This window comes from Macaca fascicularis, chromosome 1, assembly GCF_037993035.2.
Source record: "Macaca fascicularis isolate 582-1 chromosome 1, T2T-MFA8v1.1".
Classification (NCBI taxonomy): domain Eukaryota; kingdom Metazoa; phylum Chordata; class Mammalia; order Primates; family Cercopithecidae; genus Macaca; species Macaca fascicularis.
In genome coordinates, this window is record NC_088375.1 from 191,872,267 (window position 1) to 191,887,586 (window position 15,320).

General features: G+C 44.7%; 1 long non-coding RNA gene and 1 other non-coding gene across 2 annotated transcripts in view; both read right to left on the reverse strand.

Annotated features, from left to right (window-relative positions):
* Positions 1-741: 741 nt before the first annotated feature.
* Positions 742-15,320, reverse strand: part of LOC141408223 (uncharacterized) — a 36,669-nt gene continuing 22,090 nt past the window's right edge. Inside the window, exon 5 of the long non-coding RNA XR_012421453.1 lies at positions 742-879. This is a non-coding gene — a long non-coding RNA (uncharacterized lncRNA). The remainder of the gene's footprint in view (positions 880-15,320) is intronic.
* LOC123570850 (U6 spliceosomal RNA) lies at positions 6,731-6,837 on the reverse strand. Its single transcript, XR_006695066.1, has one exon. It is a non-coding gene; the product is annotated as a U6 spliceosomal RNA (small nuclear RNA).

Below are 15,320 nucleotides of genomic sequence, written 5' to 3' on the forward strand. Positions count from 1 at the left end.
TGTTGCTGGGTAGGACTGCAGAATTTGTTCTTTTAAGTGCCCTTTGTGATTCTGCCATATTAACAGGAAGGAACTCCTCACCTGCCAGGTCAAGTTTAAAACCTCAAGCAAGGCATTTCCGGCCTTTTGCCATCCGGCCCCCATGTCCTGTGCAGGCTCACACGTTGCCCTCACCCAGACACGCAGTCTCATGAAACTCCTCTATGTTCCCAACATTTTCAGGCTCTCTCACATCCGAGTCTTCACACTAGTTCGTCTTTCTATATCCCCCTTGTCTACCTGGGAAACTTCCACACTGACCTCTGAGGCCAGCTAAAACACTATTTCCTCTGGGAAGCCTTCCACATTCTTCTTCCAACCAGCCAGTCAGAAGTAGTTTCTCTTTCCTGTGAGTCTCCCAGCACCTCCCACCATTCTATATCCCAGCATGCATCACTCTGTCCCATAATTATTTAGTGATGCCAGTGTCAAACAGTTTGTATAGCTTGCCTTGTTTCAGGTCCCCAGGTACTTCTGAGGTAGATGATGATGATGTTATGATCATGACGATAAAAGCAAAGGTTGAGCATGTGAAAAGTTTGCTCAAAGAATTCTACATATGGACCGGGCACAGTGGCTCATGCCTGTAATCCCAGCACTTTGGGAGGCGGAGGCAGGTAGATCACCTGAGGTCAGGAGTTCGAGACCAGCCTGGCCAACATGGTAAAACCCCGACTCTACTAAAAATACAAAAATTAGCTGGGCGTGGTGGCAGACACCTGTAATTCCAGCTACTCAGGAGCCTGAGGCAAGAGAATCGCTTGAACCAGGGGGTGGAGGTTGCAGTGAGCCGAGATCGCGCCACTTCACTCTGGTCTGAGCAAAAGAGTAAGACTCCGTCTAAAAAAAAAAAAAGAAAAAAAAAAAAGAATTATACATATGCTGCTAGACCCTTTCATCCTCACCAAAGCCCTGTGAGGCAGGTACTTTTATTATCAGGCCCTCTTGCAGATGAGGATACTGAGGCTTAGATAAATTATTTGCCTAAACTCATCCATTCTCATAAGTAGCATCACAACTTGCACCCAAGAGCCTCTGATCCCAGGGCTCCACACTCCCACATGACCCACGTTTAAATCTTCTGCTCAGTAATCACTGGGCCAAGACCTTAGTTTTTTTCCTTCGCCCTGAGATCTGGATTGTTTCCATTGTTCAGCTATTACAAATAAACTTTCTATGAATATTCACGTACAAGTACTTGTAATGCTTTCTTTCTCCTGGGTAAGTAATTAGGAGTGAAATAACTTGGTCATATGGTAGGCGTATGTTTAACTTTTTGAGAAATTACCAAACTGTTTTTCCAAAGTAGTTATACCATTTCACTCCTACCAGCATGTATGAGAATTCCAGTTGCTCCACATCTTCCCCAACATTTAATATGATCAGTCTTTTTAATCTTGGCCATCCTAATAGATGTGTAGTGGTACCATACTGAGTTTTAATTTGCATTCCCCTAATGCCTATAATATTGAGCTTCATTTCATGTCCTTATTACCATCCATTTTATTTGATGAAGTGTCTGTTCAAATCTTTGCCCATATTTTAATTGGGTTGTTTTCTTAATACTGAGTTGTAGCCAGGCACGGTGGCTCACGCCTGGAATCTCAGCACTTTGGGAGGCCGAGGCAGGAGGATCACCTGAGGTCAGGAGTTTCAGACCAGCCTGGCCAACGTGGTTAAATCTTGTTTCTATTAAAAATACAAAATTAGCTGGGCATGGTGCCGCGCACCTGTAATCCTAGCTACTTGAGAGGCTGAACCCAGGAGGTGGAAGTTGCAGTGAGCCGAGATCATGCCATTGCACTCTGTGCAAAAAGAGTAAAGCTCCGTCTCAAAAAAATAAAAAATAAAAAAAAAGCAAAAAAAAAAAAAAACCTGATTTGTAAGAGTTACTTATATATTCTGGAAACAAGTTACTTGTCAGATAGTGATTCTTTTTTCTCCCATTCTGTGGCTTGTCTTTTATTTTCTTAGCAATGCCTTTCTAAAAGCAGTAAGTTTTAATTTTAATAAAATCAAATTTATCAATTTTTTCTTTTATGAACAGTGCTAATCTATGTCAACAACATTTTATCATTTCAATGTATAGGTCTTACATATATTTTAGCAGATTTACCTTAAGTATTTCATTTTTTAATGCCATTGAAATTTAAATTTTAGATTGTTGATAGTATACAGAAACATGATGAAGTTTTTTATATTGATCTTGTAGCCTGTATCCTTGCTAACTCATTTATTAGTTCTAGTAGCTTCTTTCATAGATTCCATAGGATTTTCTACACAGGAAACCATGTTGTCCAAGAATAAAGATAGTGTCACTTCTTTCTTCCCAATCTTAGCTTTTTATTTCTTTTCCTTGCTTTATTGCACTAGCAATTTGGTTGTTGGAAGTTGTCTTGCAGTTCCCTAAAATATTGCGGTTTTTAAAGGTCTTTTTTCTCTGCCTGTTTCATTTTGCCCAAGCTCACCATAGTTTCTATTACTGTGCCTTTGAGTTCACTGATATTCTCTCCTACAATGTCAAATCTTCCACTCTTTCCATCCACTGTGTTTTACATCTCTGGCATTGTAGTTTCCATCTCTAAACGTTTTCTTTGGTCTTTTAAAATATTTGCATGTCCCTACATAGTCAATAGTTCTTCTAGCTTAACACATGACATACATTTAATAACTGTTTTAATGGTATTGTCTACTGATTTTACCGTCAGCGTCATTTCTAGGTCAGTGTCAATCGATTGATTACCTCTCCATTACGGGAAGTGTTTTCTTGTTTCTCTGCATGCCTGGTAACCACTGACTGGATGCCAGACATTTGTGAATTTTACCTTGTTGTGTACTATATATTTTTGTATTTCTAGAAGAATTAGAGAATCTTGATCTCTGGCAGAGTGGTAGACCAAAGGAAAAAAAAAAAGAAAAAGAAAATGAATGTATAAATAATCTCAAGTTGTGTTCTGAAAAATAATTACGTTACGCAGAAACAGTTTGGTCCTTTGGTTAGATGGGCCCAGAGCTGTATTTCTGTAGGGTTACTTTTTCCCCACTACTCAGCTAATACCCTGAGACCCCTTGAATTAATCCCCTCTGGCTATCAGGAACAGACTCTGTCTACTAGCTCTGTGCGAGCTCTGAGCACTATTCTCTCTTATCTTTTTGGGTGGTTTCTTACCCCAGCCTCAGGTAATTTCCACTTGATTAATACTCAACTGAATAGTTAAGGGGGACCCTCTGAATATCTCCAGCGCTCGCTCTTTGTAGTTCTCCTCTCTCCAGTACTCTGCCTTACAAACTTCAGCCTCTTTGGCTTCCCCCAGGCCCCTGGACATGTCTTGTTAATGAGGGGAGCCACGGCATGGCAACTTTCTCCAGGTGACAAGTCAGTAGGACTAACCTGTATTTCTTCATTTCTCTCAATGATCACTGTTTGCCACTGTCTAATGTATACATAGTGTCTTTTTTTTTTTTTTTTTTTTTGAGACGGAGTCTGGCTCTGTTGCCCAGGCTAGAGTGCAGTGGCTGGATCTCAGCTCACTGCAAGCCCCGCCTCCCGGGTTCACGCCATTCTCCTGCCTCAGCCTCCCAAGTAGCTGGGAGTACAGGCGCCCGCCACCTCGCCCGGCTAATTTTTTTTTGTATTTTAGTAGAGACGGGGTTTCACCGTGTTAGCCAGGATGGTCTCGATCTCCTGACCTCGTGATCCGCCCGTCTCGGCCTCCCAAAGTGCTGGGATTACAGGCTTGAGCCACCGCGCCCGGCCATACATAGTGTCTTGAGTGTCATTTTGTGTGTGTGTGTGTGTGTGTCTGTTTGGTTTTGTATTTTAAGGCATTTCAGAAGGGAGGGTAAATCTAGTCTCTGTGACCGTTCTGAAAAAGCAGAAGTTCGTGGTGTCAGAGTTGGCACTGGAGTTGGTCAGGAAGTGTCAGAGCTGGCTCTGCACTGAGCAGGGAGGTTTTTCTTCCTTTATACCAGCTGGCACACCTGCCCGCAGAGGAGGACGGATTCTACTGTGCCGTCAAGCTCTCAGGCACTGGGTGCCAACTGGGTCAGTAACCAGGGAGAGGAGGTAACTGGTGTGCCCATGGGAAACCAGAGCTGGCATATCTCATTATAACTGTCAACAGAATGCTTCTTCACTGAGGTTCCAATGCTGCCACCTCTCCAGCCAGCCCAGCTGGAGTCAGGGTGCCTTCCTCTAAGGGCTCTGACCTCATCTCCAGTGACTGACCTCACTTGGCCAGAGCTGGAGGGGATTAGCACCTACAGCCTCCCAGCTGGCAACATTAGCCACTACCTAGCAACAACAATGACAAACTTCCATTTTTTGAGCAGTTACTATTTGCCAGGCCCTGAGCTACCTACTAAAAAATTGAGGCTAGAGGAGGTAAAGCTGCTCACCCAAGTGACGCAGCTGGAAAGGGGAAAAAGGCGGATTCAACACTTACCTCTGGAGACCTGGGGGATGGTCTGTCATACATACATCCTGGGACCTTTCAGAGGCTCTGGGTCCCAACCTCCATTTTGGCCTGGGCTCCTGTCTCTGTTTCTGGCTTTTGTCTGCCTCTGGGTCTGAAGCCCTAACCGAATCTGCTTAATTCTGGGGCATGGCATGGTGCGCAGGACACACACTGACTTTGTTAACAGACAGACTGAGGTTCAAATCCTACTTTCTAACTGTGTGACCTTGAGGGAGTCCCTAAATTCTTGCTGAGCCATAATAATTACCTCTACAACATGGGGTAGTGGTATTACCTCACAGGGTGAATGTGAGGATTAAATAAGATAATACGTTAAAAGTGCTTACTTCCACCTGAGTGTTCAATACATGGCAGTGAGACACCCAGTGTCCAATCAGGCATGTAAGGGGCTTGGACGTTGTCTCTCCGTCATAATAATAACTAAAAGGTTGAACAAACTGGAAAATCAACAATTCTTAGATCCTGTAGAGGAGTGAGATCACAGGGCAAACCACTGCCCTCAAAATTGAAGAGACAGAAAAGCAGAAACTCCCAAGTAGAAACCTCCTCTAGAACCAGTACCAGGACAGGACATCCTAACCTGTAATTGAAGAACTGCTGGAGGCTCAGTATGGGCAAATCTGAACGTTAAACATTCCAGCAAGATCCAGCCATAGGGGCGCACCCACATGTTTGTGAGTTTAATCTTCAGGATCTCTATCGGGTCCTCCCAGTGAATGTCAGAGAAAAATCTCCTTGTGCTTTCAGCAGGGGGATGGGAAAAGTGACCATTTTGAAATATGCCAGAGCATTCTGTTCTTAACAAGGCCTGCTTTCAAGAGAAACTATTTCAGCCCAGCCCAATCTTCTGGAGCTTAATCAGAGCCTAGCTGACCTGAGGGAGGGGAAATAGCCAACTCCACACCCCTCTCTGTCCCACCTAAGGGGAGAAAAAAAAATGGAGAAGCACTGGTGAACTTCACAGCCCAGGAGGGTTCCCCGGCTCATGAAAAGACTGAGGACTAATCACAGGATTGTGGAACACCACCCCTGCCCCACACCTCCTCCACCACATTGCTAAAGGCCTATTTTACGGGAATTCCTTTTACCCAGTGTAGGAGCCATGGGAAAACGTTCCCTTCACTCTTGGAAGTTTCACTAAAAAATCAATTTACGGGCCAGGCGCGGTGGCTCAAGCCTGTAATCCCAGCACTTTGGGAGGCCGAGACTGGCGGATCATGAGGTCAGGAGATCGAGACCATCCTGGCTAACACGGTGAAACCCCGTCTCTACTAAAAGATACAAAAATATAGCCGGGCGAGGTGGCGGGCGCCTGTAGTCCCAGCTACTCGGGAGGCTGAGGCAGGAGAATGGCGTGAACCCGGGAGGCGGAGCTTGCAGTGAACCGAGATCGCGCCACTGCACTCCAGCCTGGGCGACAGAGCGATCCGTCTCAAAAAAAAAAAAAATCAATTTACAGGCCAGGCTTGGTGGCTCACACCTGTAATCCTAGCACTTTGGGAGGCCAAGGTGGGTGAATCACCTGAGGTCAGGAGTTCGAGACCAGTCCAGCCAACATGGAGAAACCCCATCTCTACTGAAAATACAAAAATTAGCTGGGCATGGTGGCGGGCGCCTATAATCCCAGCTACCTGGGAGGCAGAGGCAGGAGAATCGTTTAAATCCAGGAGGCAGAGGTTGCAGTGAGCTGAGATTGTACCATTGCACTCCAGCCTGGGTGACAAGAGCAAGACTCTGTCTTAAAAAAAAAAAAAAAAAATTGGCCGGGCGCGGTGGCTCAAGCCTGTAATCCCAGCACTTTGGGAGGCCGAGGCGGGCGGATCACGAGGTCAGGAGATCGAGACCATCCTGGCTGACACGGTGAAACCCCGTCTCTACTAAAAAATACAAAAAAAAACTAGCCGGGCGAGGTGGCGGGCGCCTGTAGTCCCAGCTACTGGGGAGGCTGAGGCAGGAGAATTGCGTGAACCCGGGAGGCGGAGCCTGCAGTGAGCTGAGATCCGGCCACTGCACTCCAGCCTGGGCGGCAGAGCGAGACTCCGTCTCAAAAAAAAAAAAAAAATCAACTTACAAAAGGCAAATTGGTAGGAGAAATGGTGTACAAATTTATTAGTATGCACAGGGGAGAATCATAGAGTGATTACCCAATATCCCAATGGAGTAAGATGGTACTCTTCTTTTTAAAAAAACTTTTATAAATTTTTTAAATTAAAAAAAAAATGGAATACTTTATGAATTTGCATACCATCCTTGCGCAGGGGCCAGGCTAATCTTCTCTGTATCGTCAAAATTTTAGTATATGTGCTGCCAAAGTGAGCACTGTATACTCTTCTTCTTAGGGGAAAGGAAGATGGGAAAGTATGCATGATTTTAGGGGATAGGAAATGATTTTTAGGGGAATTCAATGGGCTTGAAAAACGTACAATTTCCTTCGACAAAGTCTGTTGGGCCTGCAGAGCACACAATGGTTTGTGACAAAAGTCTGTGTACCATCTGGCGAACATGGTGAAAGCCTGTCTGTACTAAAAATACAAAAATTAGCTGGGCGTGGTGGCGAGAGCCTATAGCCCCAGCTACTTGGGAGGCTGAGGCAGAACCGCTTGAATCTGGGAGGTGGAGGTTGCAGTGAGCCGAGATCACGCCATTGCACTTCAGCCTGGACAACAGAGTGAGATTGCATCTCAAAAAAAAAAAAAAAAGTCTCCCTAGATTTGTTGACAGACTTGGGTCTTTCTTCCTGTGCTACAAATTCAGTTAATGAAAACTCAAAGACGGGACTAGAGGCAATTGTCTTCTACTTTGGCGGAACTGGACTTTAGGCAGATAGGGGAACTTCAGAAAACAACTTTATCATGTGCTTTGGGAGGGACGAGGATTGAGAGACAGGAGATGAGGGAAGGTCAGAGAGACCTTGAGGCTTTTTCTTCAGTTTGGCATGTCAAAATACCATATTTTGTTGTATTGGTTTCTGAGCCCCAACACCAGCATATCATGTGTGGCTTTCAATGGAAAAAATTACAACGCATATTAAAGGCAAAACACACACTTTGAAGAAAAAGAGCAAGCATCAGAACCAGACTGGGATACAACAGGAATGTTAAGATTATCAGACTAAAAATTTAAAACAACTAAAATTAATGTTAGGGGCTTTGATGGAAAAAGTAGATAACATGCAAGCACAGATAGACAGTGTAAGCACAGAGACAAAAATTCTAAGAAAGAATGTTTTTTAATGATAGAGATAAAAAATACTGTAATAGAAATGAAGAATGCTTTTAATGGGCTTATTAGTACGTTGGACATGGATGAGGAAAGAATCTCTGAGACCGAGGATATGTTGGTAGAAACTTTCAAAACTGAAAAGCAAAGAGAGAAAAGACTGAAAAAACGTAAGAAAGAATATCCATGTACTGTGAGACAACTCTAAAAGCTATATTATATGCATAATGGGAATATCTGAAGGAGAAAAAAGGACAAAAGAAATATTTGAAGCAAGGGTAACTGAACATTTCACCAATTTTTTTCTTTTTTGAGGCAGAGTCTCGATCTGTCACCCGGGCTGGAGTGCAGTGGTGCGATCTCCTCTCACTGCAACCTCCGCCTCCCAGGTTCAAGTGATTCTCCTGTCTCAGCCTCCCGAGTAGCTGGGACTACAGGCACCTGCCACCACACCCAGCTAACTTTTTTGTATTTTTAGTAGAGACGGGGTTTCACCATGTTGGTTGGGCTGGTCTCAAACTCCTGACCTCAGGTGATCCACCTGCCTTGGTCTCCCAAAGTGTTGGAATTACAGGCGTGATCCACCGCACCCTGCAATTTCACCAAATTAATGTCAGACACCATACCACAGATCCAGGAAACTCAGAGATCTCTCTCTCTCTCTCTCTCTCTCTCTCTCATACACACACAAAGCCCCAAATGCTACACCTAGGCATATCATACTTAAACTGCATAAAATCTAAAATCAAAGATAAAGAAAAAATCTTGGAATGAAAGCAGAGAGGTAGCCAACAGTACTTTGGCAAAAAAAAAAAAAAAAAAAAAAAGGAATAATTTTCTAAAAAGGAAAGCAGAGGGGGGAAAACCTTGCCTACAGAGGAGCAAAGACATGACATCTGAGTTCTTAGAAACCAAGCAAGCTAAAAGAGAATGAAGTGAATATTTTAAATATTGGGAGAAAAAACCCACCAACCTCGTATTCTGTATCCTGAAAACTTTCCTTCAGGAGTGAAGGAACTGGGTGAGGTGGCATGTGCCTATAATCACAGCTACTTGGGAGGCTAGTGTGGGAGTATCCCTTCAGCCTAGAAGTTCCAGGCCAGCCTGGGGCAACGTAGCAACACTCTGTCTCTAAAAGAAAAAAAGTTGGCCGGGCACAGTGGCTCACTCCTGTAATCTCAGCACTTTGGGAGGCCGAGGCAGGCAGATCACTTGAGGTCAAAAGTTTGAGACCAGCCTGGCCACATAGTAAAACTACATCTCTACTAAAAATATAAAAATTAGCCAGACATGGCAGCATGCGCCTGTAATCCCAGCTACTTGGGAGGCTGAGGCAGGAGAATCACTTGAACTCAGGAGGCAGAGGTTGCAGTGAGCCAAGATGGCGCCACCGCACTCCAGCCTGGGCAACACAGCAAGACTCCATTTAAAAAAAAAAAAAGTTAACAAATCTAGCTATATATACAAAGTTTAATAAATCTAGTCCAAATAGAGTTTAATCTCAGGAATGCAAGGTTGTTTTAGTATTTGAAAATCAATTTGTGGCCTGGCACAGTGGCTCACGCCTATAATCCCAGCACTTTGGGAGGTCAAGGCCGGTGGATCACCTGAGGTCAGGAGTTCAAGACCAGCCTGGCCAACATGATGAAACCCCATCTTTACTAAAAATAAAAAAATTAGCCAGGCGTGGTGATGTGCACCTATAGTCCCAGCTACTCGGGAGGCTGAGAGAGGAAAACTGCTTGAACCTGGGAGGTAGAGATTGTGCTGAGCCAAGATCATGCCACTGTACTCCAGCCTGGGTGACAGAGCAAGACTGTCTCAAAAAAAAAAAAAGAAAGAAAGAAAGAAAGAAAATCAATTTGTGTACTTGATTATATTAACAAAATAAAAATTACATTTATTTTTTTTTTGAGACAGAGTTTCGCTCTTGTTGCCCAGGCTGGAGTGCAATGGCACGATCTTGGCTCACTGCAACCTCCACCTCCCAGGTTCAAGCAATTCTCCTGCCTTAGTCTCCCGAATAGCTGGGATTACAGGCATGTGCCACCGTGCCCGACTAATTCTGTATTTTTAGTAGAGACGCGGCTTCTCCATGTTGGCCAGGCTGGTCTCAAACTCCTGACCTCAGGTGATCCACCAACCTTGGCCTCCCAAAGTGCTGGGATTACAGGTGTGAGCCACCGTGCCTGATCTTGTTTTTTAAAAAGTGAAAGAAAAACAAAGACTTTCTCAAACAAAATTGAAGGAATTTGTTGCCAGTAAACCTAATTTACAAGAAATGTTTAAAGAAGTTCTTCAGAGAGAAGGAAAATAATATAGATCAGAAACTCAGATCCACTTAAAGAAAAGAAAAGCAATAGAGAAAGAATAAGTAAAGAGAAAATTAATACTTTTATTCTTATTCTTAATCTAACAAATAAGATAATGTTCAAAATAATAATAGCAACAATGAATATAGCTATATATAAGCAAAATGAATACAGCGAAACAAGGGATGGAGGGAGGAATTAGGAATGTTTCATTACCGAAGCAGGATAGTGTCATTTGAAAGTGGACTGGGATTAGTGTATATGTATACAGCAAACTCTAGGGCGATCCTTAAAAAAACTTTTTTTTGAGACGGAGTCTCGCTCTTGTCGCCCAGGCTGGAGTGCAGTGGTGCGATCTCAGCTCACTGCAACCTCTGCCTCCTGGATTCAAACTATTCTCCTGCCTCAGCCTCCTGAGTAGCTGGGATTACAGGCGCACGCCACCACACCCAGCTAATTTTTGTACTTTTAGTAGAGACGAGGTTTCACCACGTTGGCCAAGCTGGTCTCAAACTCCTGATCTCAAGGAACTGCCCACCTCAGGCTTCCAAAGTGCTGGGATTACAGGTGTGAGCCAACACGCCTGGCCTAAAAATTTTTTTAAAAGTAAGTATATTGGGAGGCCGAGGCAGGCAGATCACGAGGTCAGGAGTTTGAGACCAACCTGACCAAGATGGTAAAGCCCCGTCTCTACTAAAAAAAAATATATATATATATATATATACACACACACAAAAATTAGCTGGGTGTGGTGGCATGCACCTGTAATCTCAGCTACTCAGAAGGCTGAGGCAGGAGAATCACTTGAACAGGCAGAGGTTGCAGTGAGCCAAGATCGCGCCACTGCACTCCAACCTGGGCGAAAGAGCGAGACTCCGTCTCAAAAAAAAAAAAAAAAGAAAAGAAAAGTAAGTATAATCAATATTCTGAAAATAAGAGGAAATGTAATCACATAAAATGCTCACTTAAGTCTAAAAAGGAAGAAAATGTGTAGAAGACAAAAATACAAGGGCAATGAATAGAAAACAATAACAAATATGGTATACATTAATCCAACTACATCAATAATCACTGTAAACATCAATGATCTAAATATACCAATTACAAGACAGAGATTTGGTCAGAGTGAATCAAAAACAAGACCGACCTATATGCTGTGTAAAAAAAAAAAAACACTTTATTTTTTATTTTATTTTATTTTTGAGACAGAGTCTCTCTCTGTTGCCCAGGCTGGAGTGCAGTGGCACACTCTTGGCTCACCGCAACCTCCACCTCCCAGGTTCAAGTGATTCTCCTTCCTCAGCCTCCTGAGCAGCCAGGACTACAGGCACCTGCCACCATGCCCAGCTAATTTTTGTATTTTTAGTACAGATGGGGTTTCACCATGTTGGTCAGGCTAGTCTCAAACTCCTGACCTCAGGTGATCCACTTGCCTCGGCTTCCCAAAGTGCTGGGATTACAGGCGTGAGCCACCGTGCTCGGCCAAGATACCCACTTTAAATACAAAGACACCAGAGGCCTGCCTGGCCCTCGAGAGACTGCCCACCATGCCCTGACTGAAGGCCCCATCACCTGGGGAGGGGATCCTGATAGAGGGCACTGCTGCCACTGTTGGGGCCCAAGTCACAGCCATCCCAGGAAACAGGGGAGGGCACCCAGCTGACAGTGGAGCATCACCTCGTCTCCTGGGGAACATGTCCTCAACTCCAGAGTGGGAGGGACAGGGAGAGTCCTGGAGATTCAGATTCCCAGCCACTCCCTGGGGTTTGGTCTCAGCTGGCTAGGCTAGTACTTCAAGCTAGATATTGTCAGTGGACCTGGGCACTGGGATAAACCCAGGACAGCATGCCAGCCCCTACAGGGAGAGGCAATGTACAGAAAAGGCCCAAATCAGCTGGGCGCGGTGGCTCACACCTGTAATCCCAGCACTTTGGGAAGTTGAGGTGGGCAAATCACCTGAGGTCAGGAGTTCGAGACCAGCCTGGCCAACATGGTGAAATCCCATTTGTACTAAAAATACAAAAATTAGCCACGTGTGGTGGCATGTGGCCATAATCCCAGCTACTCAGGAGGCTGAAGCAGGAGAATCGCTTGAACCCGGGAGGTAGAGGTTGTGGTGAGCCGAGATCGCGCCACTGCACTCCAGCCTAGGCAACAGAGCGAGACTCCATCTTTAAAAAAAAAAAAAAAAAAAAAAGGCCCAACCCCCCTGGGCTGCCAAGACCAGAGGCAGATGGCGAGTCACATCTCAGCTTCTCTTTTGGGCTCTCCATTAGTCTCTTCCATATTTGTCTTCATGAAACAACCAAACAGTACAGGCTGTTTGGGGAATGAGAGGCTTGCAGCCACTCTTTGGACTGGGGTTACTTGGTAGCAGCTCTGTGGTAGGAGAGTGAGCCTAGAAGATGACCCCATGCAGCCTGGTGGCCCTCGGAGGGCAGAATCCAGACATAGGCCTGCTGCCTCCATGCCCACAGGCGCACCTGCAGGATGCACAGCTTAGAAGCACCAGGTTTGGCTTGAGGAGAGGGATCCTTATCCACATCCCCTTGAAGCACACGACAGCCAGAAAACAGTGTAGGCAAGGATCAAGGCCTCGTGCAGGGACAGGGCAGGGTCTTCTCCAGGCCCAGTGTCTTGGGAAGGAGGAAAGCTGGGGCTGGGTGAGATGAGGCTCGGACTGAGGGAGTTTATCTGGACCGGAGGGCTGCTTGTGGCCCATCTCAACAAGGACTCACTGCTCCTCACTGCTCAGGGTCGTGCAGGTGTGCCACTGCGAGCTGGGCTGGCAGCCCAGCCCCATAGGTAGTGGGCGGAGAGTATGCATGGCCCACACACAGTACCTTCTCATATGACACAACAGCACTGTGGTGGTGCCATTTCCATTTTTTTTGGATGAAGAAACTGAGGCTCAGAGAGACTAAGTCTCATGCCAGGGTCATGTAGTTAGTAACTGGCAAAGCCGGGTCAGTCAGCCCAATCCCCAAGCACTAAACCACTCTGTGGTTCTGTCTCCTGAGATACCTGTCTCCCTCTCCCCTCTCCTTCTCCTTCTTTCCCCAGCCCCATTTCCAGGCTCTGCTGCCACTTCAGGCTTTTCCTTGTGGGTATGTCAGCCTCCTAGCCAGTCATGGTGGGGCTCCCATGGGGTGGAAGAACCCGCGCCTTCCACCCACAAAGGTTTTATATCTGCTCCTGACACCTGCCTGTGCTGTGTCCCCTATACAAATGATAAACGGGTCAATTCTCCAAGAAGACACAGTTAAATCCTTAATGGGTATGTGCCTAACAACAGAACAGCAAAATATGGAGGCAAAAACTGACAGATCTACAAGGAGAAATAGATGAATCCACTAGTATAGCTGAAGACTTCAACATCCTTTTAAGAAATGGACAGATTCAGCAGGCAGAAAATCAGTAAGACCATAGTTGAACTCAACAGCACCATCAATCAACTGGATATAATTGGTGTCTATAGAATACTTCATCCAGCAACAGCAGAAAACACATTCGTCTCAAGCTCCCACAGAACATTCACTAAGACAGGCTGCATTCTGGGCCATAAAGCACAGCTTAACCAATTTAAAATAACAGAAACCATACAATGTCTGCTCTCAGACCACACTGGAATTAAATTAAGATAGCAGGGTAATCATTCTCCTTCAGTTCTCCTGTGCTATGTATATTAAAATAAAATGGTTATGCCTTTTCTTCTATTAATCTGCCTTTTGTGTCAGTTGATTACAGTGGACCTTCAGAGGATAAAGGGCAAGTTTTTCCTTGGCCCCTTTAGTAAGATGGGCCAGTATTAAGCTAATTTCCAATGCCATAGCTAATCACATTATATTGAGGTTGAAATGCAGTGGAAAATTGAAATGTATCTTCCACATATCCCCTCTTGGAAGACCTTAGAGATGGTTTTTAATATTTTATCAGAGAACATGAGAAATAGCTTGCCAGACCCAGAACCCAGAAGCTTTATACATTAGCACTTGAAATCAAGCCAAATGGAAAGTATATACTCGCGTGGGAGGTCTGGGTGTCCGGGAAAGATGAGTCTAGTGATACACTGACAGAGGATGAAAATAAAGCTTAAGAAGGAAGCAATCCTTTAAAATTTTGTTGTCATTGTTTTGCATTTAGACTTACCAGTTAAAACATGCCATTTTTTACCCTTTAGTTCAGATGTATTTCTCTTCTTAGAGATAAAGACTCTAATAGATTATTCAGGTTGGGCGCGGTGGCTCATGCCTGTAATCCCAGCACTTTAGGAGGCCGAGGTAGGTGGATCACCTGACGTTGGGAGTTCGAGACCAGCCTGACCAACGTGGAGAAACTAAAAATACAAAGAATACTAAAAATACAAAATTAGCTGGGTGTGGTGGTGCATGCTTGTAATTCCAGCTACTCAGGAGGCTAAGGCAGGAGAATCGCTTGAACCCAGGAGGTGGAGGTGGCGGTAAGCCAAGATCGCACCATTGCACTCCAGCCTGGGCAAGAAGAGCGAAACTCCATCTCAAAAAACCAAAAATAGATTATTCAAGCCTATGTATAGTTCAGATAACAAGCTGTCTTCCAATTTTTCTCAGAAGTATGCTTTTTTGTTGTTGTTGTTGCAGAGGCAGTATCGGCACCTGCCAGCAATGTTGCAGAGGAGATGTCTGTGTTGAATAAGGTGTGGACTCAATGACCCCTTAAGGCCTCTTGTAATTGTTAAGAGTTTTGGGATTCTGAAATTCTCCACAATTCTTAGAACTTGTGGTCCTTAGGCTAGGTTATTCCAAAATTTTTGTTTCTTAGATTATTTGGTATTAAAATTCTGTGAGTCTCAGGTTTTATAAGTGGCACTAAATGTGATAAGGCATACAAAAATTACTACCTAAACATGTGGCCCAAATTCCTGTTGGGAAAAGGAACTACTTTTATTGAGGAAAATGCTTTGACAAGGGCTTTGAGTTGAGACCCTTCCAAGAGCCTGGGATGGCTTATGCCTGGGTTCCTGAGGAGCAAATTGGGAGGGAGAAAGAGAAGTGAGCAGAAAGTGACAGGTCGGGGAGGAACAGCTCACATCTCATTGTACCATCTGGGTGGCTATAAGCATAGCTTGCTTCACAAGATGTGATCCCTCTCCAGAACATTCTGGATCTCTGTATAATCTGCTCTCGGGAATGCTTAAGGAGAGTGATTTGATTTTTATATGGAAACCAAGCTTCAGTTTCATCACATTCAGGTCAGTGTGGCTCAGGACAAAGCCAGCATGATTTTCTGGAGG